The sequence below is a fragment of the Anthonomus grandis genome, chromosome 7 (genome assembly GCF_022605725.1).
Source record: "Anthonomus grandis grandis chromosome 7, icAntGran1.3, whole genome shotgun sequence".
Taxonomy (NCBI): domain Eukaryota; kingdom Metazoa; phylum Arthropoda; class Insecta; order Coleoptera; family Curculionidae; genus Anthonomus; species Anthonomus grandis.
The window spans coordinates 23,104,985-23,118,320 of record NC_065552.1 but is presented as its reverse complement, the minus strand read 5'-3'; the positions used below and the strand labels follow the sequence as shown (position 1 = coordinate 23,118,320).

At 33.0% G+C, this 13,336-nt stretch overlaps 1 long non-coding RNA gene across 2 annotated transcripts in view; it reads right to left on the bottom strand.

Annotated features, from left to right (window-relative positions):
• Window positions 1–13,336, bottom strand: part of LOC126738434 (uncharacterized) — a 41,745-nt gene that overhangs the window by 16,577 nt on the left and 11,832 nt on the right. Inside the window, exon 2 of one of the 2 annotated variants that reach the window (XR_007661338.1) lies at window positions 1–247. The exons of the other annotated variant lie outside the window; for it this stretch is intronic. This is a non-coding gene — a long non-coding RNA (uncharacterized LOC126738434). The remainder of the gene's footprint in view (window positions 248–13,336) is intronic. 2 annotated transcript variants of the gene reach the window in all.

The following is a 13,336-nucleotide window of genomic DNA, read 5'->3' as shown; positions in this document are numbered from 1 at the left end:
CTTATGTTTCATTTCATCAATTATTGCTCCAAACTACTACCATTCCTTAATTTTGCACTTGGTTTTCTCAACTTTTACTTCTAAATTGGAAACTTAATTCACTAGTTAATAGATCGCAACCTTCTTTGGAGAACAGTCTTTGTATATGTAAGGCATCAGACAGCTCAATAGAATAAGTGTTCTTATTTCAGTAGTGTTCATATCGAAGCATGATTTGCATAGGATTTTTTTATACAAATCGGGTTATCTAAAAACATCAATAAAATTTTCGACAGATTCCTTAGAAATCCATAGCTGAGAGCACTTTGTGTATGTGCCACTCATTTTAGGTGAGATTCTTGAGAATCAATTATAATGCAAAACTCTTAATCCTAATAGTACACTGCGAGGTAGTGGAGCAAATATACACTTTCATACAAAAACCGGTAACTCGTCCAATTACGGTAATTATTTTCAAAGGACAATTGAAGCTTTTAGTGCATGAAGGTGTCAAGTCACTTTTTAACAGTTCTGAGATATTAAGGGTTAAAGTTATGTTGTCGGAGGTTTTGTTGTTTAAAATCAAATTAAAATCAGTGTGCGTAAATAGGCAGACAATAGAAGTAACTTTAAAAGTATAGATTATATTGTATATATTTTTTTGGTTTTAGATGTGTTTTTTATTTTTTTTTACAAAAAAATTGAGTTAGCACCTTTATGCACAACCATTTATTTTATTATTCAAAATAAGGATCAATAAAGAATGGATTAACTCATTTTATTAATTAAAAAAATACAAAAAATGCTGATCAGTAAATACAAAAATAGGTAGGTACTTAATATTAATCACTTTCAGATCGATATAAGCTTATATAAAATCCCCGTAAATTCTCCGGAATAAATGAATAAATGAATGCTATCAAATTTTTTGGTAGCTATGGGTCTTAATTTATTTAATGGAACAAACATATTTTCGTTTTGGCCTGTTGTGCGGGTCGACTTGTGTTTAATAATATCTACTTCTTAACACTCTTTCTTATCATCAAGTGAATATCTATATTTCGTTCTTCCAAATTTATCAACTCTTATCCATCTTACAATGCGGAAAAGTATCTTTTCTCCCTTGTTACTTTTCTTTTTGTCAAACAAATTTAACTTTCGTGGCAATTCTTCTAGATCAATAAATTTATCTTCCATTCTAGTTAACACAAACGGATTTCTTTTTCTAGCTTCCCTCATTAACGTCATGTACTGGTCTACTGTATAAATATTTTGAGCTTTCCGGATAACATTTTCGACAGCACCAAAGTCTCAATATCCATGAAACTGTGGCCAACCTGTAGTGACCCAGGCCACTAATTGGTCATTTTCAATATTAATGCTTTGTAAGAATGATAAAATACTGCTTCCAACTTCTTCTGAGCCTTTTCCACCTTTATCCTCAGTCCAAAGGTGAAAAAACCCATTACCAGAATTATCACCTTTACTTACACAATGAATCCCCAAATTATATAGCCACACTTGTCGAAGATAAAACTAAACACTAGAGAGCTTTGGTAAGGGCAATGTTTTTTGCATATCAAAATTTATGTATAGAACGGTACCTTCATGAGCCAAATTTCTGTCCTTCTTCTGTTGATCAAATGCTGCCTTGTAGCCTTAGAACATTGAAAGGCCTTTCAATGTTCTAAGCTTGTAGCGCCTAACGTGTTCGTCATTATTTCCATTAGAGTCACAAACCTTACAGGTATCTGATTTTGGAGATCCAAAACCAAAATTAAATTCGGAAACAAAAATTTGTTTATATCTATTATTTTTGACACACTGTAGATTTTGTTCAGAACATTGGTTCAAAATAGCTTAGCTTTTTATCAAGTAGGCACCATATTTAAAAAAAAAATCTTACCAGTAATCTGTTGTTCTACTTCTTCAGTAATATCATTTTCCAGTTTATTTTTAATAATTTGAATGGGGTCATGTAGGTCAATAACAGTTTTTGTTTGCCTTTCGTCTTGTTTTAAAAATTAAAAAAAAATCTATTCACGCAAAATAACATTCTTGATTCAAAACAAAACATTACTTTTTATAATAACGAAAATATTGTAGTGTATAAATACATGAGACAGGAATAATATTATTTTTGTTCTACATATGAAGGGAAGCCAATAGTAATAATTTTGTACTTTGCATATATTTTTTTCCAATATTTTCACTAAAAAACATATTCACTAAAAATACATACCAGGTCTTATTACTGTTTGATCTTGGTTTCTAAAAACAGTAACTGTATTTTGGTTTGATATTTTCTTAGCTTTTTTTCCTTTTTTTGCATGACTGGTACTCGTTTTCTCTTACGATACCATACATACACATACGTATTGTAAACAAACAATTTCGTACTAGTTTATTATGGAAGAAGGCGCTAACTTAGCAGTTAACCCCTTCTTGCATAGCTATCAAGAGTTAACACCTTCTTGCTCCGACTATTTCAGACAAAACTTGGGCTGGCGTGTTTTAAGTGAACCGAAGTCTTTACTAACGCAAGAAAATGAGTTAACACTTTCATGCATATCATTTTCGGCATTTTTGCAAAAAAGTGAGTTAACACCTTCATGCACTAATAGCTTTAATTTTTACAAAATATTTTTATGTAATTATCATAGGCTGATTTTTTGGTTCTCACGAGCTCTAGGCGATAAGCCGTTCACGCATGTCTCTTAAGTTGTCATTAAATCACTGAAGATTATTATGTTTTTTATTTTGTTTAACTATTTTGGATTTTAATGAAAGGGATTTTTTCAACTGATCAGGTAATTATTTCAATAAAAATTTGAAATTTATTTTCTATATAAATATGTATGATAATATGTATGAAATGATATACGATTCCATTAGGATACTAACCTCGAACGTTCCAGTTTTTGAAAAAAGAGTTTGTGATCGATAGTGTCGAACGCTTTGAAGAGATCAAAATACAATATTATAGCTGTGTTTCTTTTATCGACATTTGTACGAAAAAACTTAGTTTAAATTTTATCATAAAAAATAACAATAGTTATAGTTTTATCATAGTTAAACTTTAAACTTCTTTTCGCAACTTAAGCACTTCAACACCTTAAAATTTATTACATTAAAATTGTGTTACAGTTTTATTGAAAGATTCTTTTCATTAGGCCTATTTTGTAAGCTGGACAAATTTTGTTTTGTCAGCAATAAACAGAGGTAAGCTATTTGTCCTACTATTCCTGCATTTTTCTAGCAGCGGAATTTGTCAAATCTACATCCATATTTTCATTATTGCGTGATATTATAATGGATGAGTTATTAGCAAACTGAATTAATGAACCAACTGCACCACCCACCTCAACCCAGAGATTATTGCAAAGTATCAGAAATAATTGAGGCTGTATAAGTGATCCCTGAGAGGCATCCTAGGGGATCGTTGCAATATTTAATCAAAGATATTACATCTTACATCCAGTACAGTAGTTAAAAGTTACAGTAATGGAAAGCTTAACTGCCAATCGACAGTTAAAATAGCTTTATACAGAAATTGCTTTAGACAGTTAAAGTTATCTTTGTCTCCCAAGATGAATTGACTGAATTTATTTATTTACTTCTATTAATAAAATTGTATCGATCATCAGATTAACAACGTTACTAAAGTCAAAGTATATGCCCAGGTGACATGTCTATAATAAGCAAACTCTCTTTTACTACCTTTCTTATGCTGTGGTCCAGAGGTGAAATGAGTACACTTTAACACACTCGAGTCCTGTTGACTTTTTTAAACAAGTTTTTTATGTATGATACCTAATTTAATTAACCTTGATAACAATAGCAGAATTAGATTTATAATTTTAACATTGAATTTTTCATCTATATAGTAATATGAATAATTTTACTTTTTTAATGTTTTATTCATAATTAATTAATTAATATTAAGTCATAAATGGCGCAGTCAGTAGGATTATGTGCGCTCTCATATCTGTCCTATTGCCTTCTTATTGGGCGGAGTGCACCTGCTGCACAGTAGTCATATTTAAACAGATATATTACTTGGATTATTTATTTCAAAATATATTTTACAAGCGGTGAAAAATGATTTTGGACATTTTCACCCCTTAATGTTATGTACACTATAACCAGTATAATCTGAAAATAATCTCAACTTTTTAACCCAAATAATCCTTTTTACACTGAAAACAAAACAAAAAACTAACGGTATACAAAAACTAATTATAGATAAAAGCTCTTCAACCTGCTTAACAAAAAGATCCACTTAAACTCGTACATATATGCATCAAAAAACTAAAACAGAGGGAAAAAACACAAAAAATAACCCACAATCATAATGGGGGGTTCGATGATAGTAATTTCGCGGTTACCGTCTTCCAAACGCCCAATTACAGTTTAGTTGTGTGTAACAACTATAACATATGGCTACCACTTATACAATGGAACAAATAAACTGACAGAAACCAACACTTTACCTAGAGGATAACTAAAGGTAATGAGCGTTCAAAGTTTTTATTTGATATGTCCAAATAAGGAAAACTATTGTGAAAGGTTATAGGGCAAACCATTTTGAAAATTAAAATTAGGGGTATTTATATAAAAACAAAAAACAATTTTTTTTAAAGATAAGATCTATCATATAAGATTTAATGTTTATGTATACTACTGTATACTATACTGTATACTGTATCCTACTGTTTATGTATACGCACTAACATAGAAAAAAGGTTTATTTAGTTAGTAATAAAATTTAAAACGTGCGAATGTAGTGCCTGCAAAAAATTAAACAACAGCTCCAGATGCTTTAAAGTTTTTTCTTCAAGATAGTTAAGGTAATTTTTTTCAGGAATTTGGGGTCACTTTTAGGTGCTAAAAGCCCTTTTCCTATTTTCTATAAATTATATTGAAATAATTAGAGCCTGGAAAACATTTTAAAAAGTTCCTTGATTGATTAAACATCAGAAAATCAGAGAAACAACTGGAAGAAGTGATTTTTTTTAATGCCTGAAAATGCCTTTTTAACGGCATCGCATTAATGCTGGATATTGGAAATAAAACAATTATTACGGATGCTGATATTGAGATACCAGTCTTCCTTGAGAGAGTTCTCTAAGGAAAATAATTCATTAGATGTTGGGCTCAACTTAAATGTTGTATTGAGTTGCCTAGACGTTACAATTTTGGTGTCTACATACCAACAAACTTAATACATTTTATGCAATTATAATTATGTCATGGTATAATACTAGTTAGGAACACTCTAACGTGCTGAATCGCAGTTTCCATTCCATGCGTGCTTCCGGACGTCTAGCTTATATTTCATGAATTTTTTATTTAATTTTTATAATGTCGTTAATTCAGCAAGGACAGCAGGAATTGCAGATAAAGGAATTGGTACCTATGATACGTTTGTATTCTTGATGCTTGTAGATGAACTACAGATATAGATACTAAATTAAAAATATAAAATTAGTTATCTTATTAATATTTTTATGATTTTTTCATAGAAAATCCTGGATTGGGCCATGCAAAGTTTTGGAACTCATCAACGATGTCCTTTATAGGATATAAAAGCCATCAGGAGGTAAAGCTCGATTCCTTCATTTTACCTGACTGGCTCGAAATTATAAAAACTACCAAGACTACTAAACTATGCCTGTATTTAACATTGGATAAATGCATGGCTCATCATTTTAATGGCCGAATGAATCGGTTTTACGTGACCTTTGAAGTGTAGTAAGTCCTTTACGGCTTTTACTGGCTCCAGCTGAGTATGCTCTGGCAGTTTATGTCTTTTTGGGAAGATATGTACTGGAAATCCAATTAATTTTACATGGAAAATTAATTTCAATTAAAAAATAAATTTCTTGTGTTTCATCTTCAGCGAATTTTTTTCTTTCGCCCTCTTTTAAAGCTCTTTTATCATTCGGGTTTTCAACAGTGCGTTCGAGCAGTAAATTCTAAATGCCCTAAAAGATATGGCAAATCTTTTCGTCTCTGCTTATTCTAAACTTGCGACAAATCCTTTGCTTGCACTGGAAATACTGATGTTTCTAGTAACTCAGACTTGCTTCTTCTGAAGTCACAGATAGACCACAAATAGGCAAGGTACAAGAAGCCGAATCTGAACTACAAGCAATTAGCAGATCAACTTTTGATGATGACGCATCTGAGAACGATAGCAAAAATTATTGGTTGAAGAAAGACGAACTAGAGCCCCAAGCTCCGACTTCACTTAAAGAGCCACTAATCCTAAGCCATGTGAGCATTAATGGGAGCGAGATTCAAGTGGTTAGGTTACGCCTAAAGTAATTTTGTGGCAAAGGATTTGCAAGTGTATAGAGGGATAGCTTAGGTTTTCCGCAGAAAGGTCAGAAAAATACAAGAACTGCATCCCTTTAACCATAGAACTAAGCAAGCACTTAAGGTGTGGGATGAACGGACTGTAAGAAAGGTTTTTTAACCTGGTTATCAAAGAGGCCTCACATCAGAAGCTAATCTATAAGGATATTTAAAATGATTTGTGTTCTCCAAAAAAGCAGTTGCTTCACAAGTATCCGAGAAGCCTGGCAATTTCCAAGCTGGCATAATATGTGCGAACTCGATAACTTGGAGTGGAGGATGATTCGCCATATGTTAGAAGTAGTTTTGGGCTTACACGCGTGCAAGTTCTGGTGTGTTGGTATTCTCATTCTCTAAAGAAAAGCGATGATTGTTTCTGCTACAAAAGGTCATGTTGCAATAAGAAAACCTTCTACAGATATTGTCATTCACCATCTTTGGAATCATTTTGGGACGAAATGAGCTTTTTAATGGGGCAGTGTAATGGTCTTAAAAGCTGTTCTCCGGAATTTAGAAAAGATCTTGTCCGTCGTTTAGTAATTATAATTTTTAAGTAATTATGCTTAGTGTGTACGTCTATCAAGTGCTTAAATTCACACCTAAATAAACAATAAAGATGCTACTACTTAGCAAGGAATCAACAAGATATATATAATAAGGATGAAAATAGAAATTGAAAAACAAAATCACCAAAACCGCAGAAAAATCTTCGAAAACAGACCAGGTCACCACAAAACAGTTGCCTGTAATAATCGATATCCCTTGCTCTATTCAGTCTAACCAGCCCCATTGTCGTTCGCAAACTGTTCGATAATCATCAATTTTCTTCATATTTTACCGATCTTGTGGGTTCACCTTTTTAAATGTAAATTGCTGCACACAAAGAGGATAAAACAGAAAGAAAACCATGCGATTAGCCTGATGACAGAGCAGATGGCGAGGCGAATTATCAAATTTACGAATATTAAAAATTGATGGGTACTGTTAGTATATACGAGGGAGAAAACGGAAATATTGGTTGAGTGCTACATACTTATTAAATGTAGGCTATTTATTGTTTGTTCATTTTATTTTTTATTAGTTTATTAAATTAAAATACGGTTTTCATCATTTTGAACGATATAACCAGTGTATTTAATGGAAGTGCTTGCCTCTATCTATGGTCACTTAAACCAGCTCACGTAAATTTAAATCTTCAAAACACCATTCTGTCGTAAAAATAACAGTATTAGTACAGGCATGCCGCAAAGGTAAAGATAGAAATATAAAGATATAAAAATTGTGTCTAATATAACACTTACTAAGTGGAATATATTACTTTAAAACTTTGCGTTCAGAATTTTTATTTTTTATAACACCACTTGATACGTGTATGTGGAATCTAAATAAGTCATATTTGAGAAATGAAATGTAGTAGAAGCACAAAAAAAGATTAAAATATCCACTTTTTGTGAATCAAACTGATAATATTTCTAAGGTTTATTGAGGGTCGTAAAAGGATGGTTTTGTTGGAAATAAAAAGAACAAACAGCTGACGTGTCTCTCAATTTGAAACTTCACCACTCAATTAAAATCACTTAAATACCATCTGCACACATAGTGTTTAAAGGAGGAAAAAAAACTACTGATCGCATAATTGAGAAGTGCTCAGCACTCACGCGTGCTACGTTCACATTTCGGGGCAGTACACGTTGCTCTAACTGATACTGGTTTTTCTAACTGATACTGAGTTCGTATTGATTTGGAATCAATTCGCATTTGATATATATTATACTACCATCTCCTAAAGAATCTCACATTTTTGGATTATAAAGAAGAGCTGTGCGGTGTAGGTAGGGCAGTCTTGACTATAGTCCAGACCAGAGAGATTAGCCAAATATTGGGACTCACCAAGATAGCATTCTAATCTTACGAGGCACAGAATGGATACTTCCTCAGGAGTATTAACATTATTAGCATAAATAAACAATTTTAATTCAATTTGATTCGTTAGAATTACACCAAAGTCCAAGGCATTTTAAGTCAGACTGCCATTAAATCATCGGTAAACATCAAAAAGTGTAAATTTAGATGAGTGAAATGGGTTGATGTGTGGATTGTTGAAGTATGAAAACAACTGAGTTGAATTGGTTTGCAAGAACACTATATTTGCTAACCAATAAAATAACATTCAAACTAGTAGATGGGTAAGTCATAAATTGAGCTATCAAAAAACTTGAGAATAGAGCCCAATATCCTTGGAAAAAATTTTAAGAGATTGGTTGACAATTACGAAAAGAGATTTACAAAATAAAGTTGCAGTACCTTATAATATTTGGAGAAACAAAAGATAAAAATACAAGCTTTTGGACTGTGCGTAACAGACAAATTTATAGAGTTATTGGATGTAGTACAGATCTTGTCAGTGTATATCTGATTGAAGTACTCTTCAAAAAAAATAATAATCTCAAGACCTGAGGAACCTTTTAAATTATTTTATCTCTGAGAGAATTTTACCACTTTTCATTTGCCATCTTGACGACCGTGGGCACAGAACCCACAAATGCGGAATAGCAGGGTCAGATTGTCCTAAAAAAGTGAGTTTGGTAGCTTATTATTGTGGAACCAATAAAAATATCCCTATAAAGGTCTGTTCAGGGGGGGAGCGTTATGCGTCGCGTAGCGTCGCGCCGCTTCGAGCGTTGCGTCTATTAAAGAATTGGCATCGTACAAGAATAGAAACTTGAGGGTATTTCAAGTAAGTATAATATTAATAATAACATACAAGTATAAACAAGTTGTTGATAAAATATTTTCAATCCACAATTCATTTTGATTTGTTATTTAATAAATAATGGCAGTAATAACTTATTTAAGTAGGGTTATTACAAAAATAGTCTTTGAATGAATCGCAAATTCCAGTAGCAAGTTTAGATTTTCTGTTGTTTCTTACATTTAAATTTACGTTGTCTTGTCTCTAAGCAGGAGCAGCATTTTTGACGACATGAACATAGTCGAAATCAGAATTTCCATAAAGTCTGTAATCAAGTTGTGTACTATGCATGCGCATCTGATATAACAATTATAGCTGTTTCTCGTTTAAGTAAAATGTTTGAGTCAAAGATTCGACATTTTTTATATAAAATACCAAATGCATTTTCAATGCATTTTCTAGCAAGTGATAAGCGATTGTTAAAATTTTGCTTATCATTTTCTAAAATTGCATTTTTGGGACGCGAATATGGTCTCATCAAGCATTTCTTTAAAGGATAAACTTCCCCATAACTTTCTGATTCACGCGAACCCACTCCAATAGTCATAAATTTTTTATTGGCATCTGCAACCTCTTGCAATCCTATCGAATAATATTTTAAATAATTGAAATAGGTCGTGCCACTATTAGGTCGACATCTAATGCGGCAATGACTCCCGTCAATCCGGATCCAAAACAATTCGAAAAGTTCCATAGCGTACTGTATTCCTCGACGATCGTCTTTAGTTGTTGTTGGGTGCAAATTTACATATAAGTTTCTACTAGTTCTTCCCAAATAATTGAACATGTTTTTTTCACTATTATGGAGACTGTTGAATATTCGATTCTAAATTCGTGTGCCAAATGTTTATAATAGTTTATAGTAGTTCCAGTTGCAAGAAACCTAAAAAAAAATTGTAATTTACTTAGAAATGATTTAAAAAAACATTTTTCTATTTACAATCTACTATATGTTCTACTATATTATATATAATCTACTATATTATTTACTCTCTTTTCTATTTACAATCTGAATATACAGGGTGTCATTGAAATGGTGTAAAAAAATTCGGGGGGTGATAGTACTCCTAAAAATTTTAAAAAAAGTTCCTATAACTATAGGGTGGAAAATGCATATTAAGGGAGTTAGGGGCACTGAAAGGGTAAATTTAAAAAACGGTTTTTTGAAATTGTAGGCTTAAAAAACGAGATAAAATTTCGAAAAAAAATCCTCTGCCATAAATTTTGACCCAAAATCAAATGGTGATACTGAAAAATAATTTGGAAAATCGGAAAGGGTAGTTTTTGCAAGGGTAGGGGGTTAATTCGTAAATAACTTTTTTTAGGTTATTTTCTTCGCAACGTGGGTTCATTTTTTAAAAACTACATACTTTTTCCTACAAAAAAGGTACTCTTGTTGCACATCGCCCAGAACGATGGTTTTCGAGAAAATTGAAGGCAAAAAGTTTGCTCTGATGGGCTGCTAACTGATTAAACAACATAAACTTATGAAAGTTATGGGGTTTCAAAAGTAAACACGTAGTTATTAAATAATTAATTGAAAAATCTAAATTTCATGATTTCGTCATCAGTGAAGGTGAAGAAAGAGGAATATCATTTTCATCTGCTTTATCTTTAATTTTCCAATTTGCGCGGAAAAGAAAAAACAGAAAAAGAATAGGTGACATAAGAGACGAAAACTTCATAGAAATTAAAAATAAAAAGTTGAACTTATTAACACAGCATTTGAGAAATGATGCAGATGAGACAGACAGTGAAGAGTTGTTGTTTTTCAAGAGCTTAATACCCTATATGAGGAAATTTAGTCCAATACAGAAGCTTCAAATAAAATTCAAAACATTATCTCAGATGAACTGGAATCCGCAGAAAATAAATTAGAATGCCTGAAGCAACAACGACTCAAAATAATAATAAAATAATAAAATAATAACTCTAGTCCCCAGGACTTGTTCCCTCCTCAAAATTCTAACCAACATCATTTGTTATCTTTACGAAACCCTAACTCTAATCAATTTTTACCACCACAAAACTTTGGTTCCCAAGACTTTTTCCCTCTTCAAAACCCTAACCAACATCACTTGTTATCACTCTAGCCCTTATCACTCAAAGTAGTGGATCAACGATAAAATATGTATTTTTATAATTGAATATGTGTTTTTATGATAGGTAGTATTTATTTTTATCTCTTGCAATAAAAAACTTGTAATAAATATTTTTTCTTACCTTATGGTAATAACAACTCGTTTAACAGGTAAAATAAATCTGTTGTTCACAAAATTGGTACCAATTTTTCCCAGATTGAACGGTGGCTAAACTTTCCCAACAAATATTTAAAGGTTCTTACGGACATGCTTAGATAATTGAAAAATCGATCTCAATACATCCTTGCCTCGCGATACAAATGATGAAATTCACCAGGTCTTCCCCTATTTATGGGGTGAATTCCAACTTTTCTTCTCTTCAATCTAAAATATGGTGTCTCCAACAATATCAACTGACACAAACGAACCGCTTTTCTCGGGGCCATTTTGTGAATTGAATTTTAAACCACTTCGTTCAACAAAGTCTAAAAGGTCACGCTGTGACTATGAATGTCTTGGCGCAACGAAAGGCTGCGCGACGCTCGACTCGATGAAACGCACGACGCCACGCTACGCCCGACGCTCTCACTCTGAACGAAGCTTAACGCCCTATAGTGCTCAACCACTTCCAATCTTTCTATGAGGCACTGTGACAAAATACTTAAGTGACATCTTTATATCTTAGGCCTAGTGCCCATTCCGCGGTGTCCTAGTAGTGGCATGACGCAGGAAACGGCGTATCTTTTTATAGGAGAATGCGAAATGCGAAGGATGAGCTAGAAAGGACCTTAACAGAGAAGGCTCTTCTTAATTAGGAGGACGGGCGCGGTAATGTAATATAAGTTTCAGGGGTTGGGTTGGGTTGGTTCTGTTCCCTCACTACTACTACTGAATAGATTCTGCTAGAACTTCATGAAGTGTATTAGTCGGTATTCCATACAAAGCACTTAAATTCTTAATATATGTTTCAATAGGACGGTAATAAAGTGTAACTTACAATTTTAGTTTTAAGAACAATGCTTGAGAGCAGCAACATGTGTCATTTCTAAGAATGAAAAAATCAACCATTTCCAAGAGAAAATTAAATTGAGCCTCACTCGATATTAAATTGTTCTGATAGCTTTCTGGATCTTCTTTTGCAACCTCGACTAACGGCTGAGTCAATGCTTCCAGTTGTTACCGCTGTTTAATCCACAGCCTTACTTGCTACCGACGACGCGCACATTTTACTAGCAAGGCTATACTTATTAAGTATATGCCGATACTCAAAATCGTATTTGCCATTTTTAAACGACGATGGAACTAAGTATATCAGGAAAAATGGAAATTGTTTCTTTTTTCAATCTCAACTTTCATTATACATCTATCATCTGCAAAGCTTATCTAAAGTAAAGTCTAAATTCGACTTTAGTTAATTATTCACTCTGATAATAAAATTTTCTGAAATAGCCTAGAAACTGAATCTTAAAAACCAAACATACTTTTTTTTAAGTATGTCTAACGATGCATACGTACCATAGAGATCGTCGCGACCATACGTTCATTTGTCTTAAGACGATGGCGCCGTGGGTGGCGGCGGAGGGCGACGGGGCGCTCGTCTTTTGTTTTAAAAGTGGTCGCCGCCGCCGCCCGAGCTCGAACACGCACTAAATGGCCGATTAATGACGTTTTTATGCCGACGATGACAGTGCTGTTTTTTTCCTCCATTAACTCGAACCATTTACATCACGTATATTATTTACATCAGATCAGGACGGCAATGCTAAGAATTTAATCATGATCTCGTTTAGTATTTATTAAAACATATTAGCTAGGTTTAATGCTATATGCTTGGTGACTAGCATACAGCATTAGTGCAGCTAGCTCTTGTCTAGCTTCCAGTATAATATCCCTTCTAATCTATAGACATATACAGGATGTCGCATAACTTAGTGGACTCAGAGCAACAACATATTCTTTGCTCAAAAATATAACGATTTGACCTAATGATTCTAGTCCGAAAACCTATAATAAGATACAGAGCAGATTTCAAAAAGTAGCATATCAGCATAAAATTTGGCAGTAGGGTGTTTTTGAGAAATTCGAGTTCAATGGTAATTTTTGTGTACATCCTAGAGGGCGGTGTCAGCGACACTCCGAGGGGCTAAAAACATGTGCCTTAGTA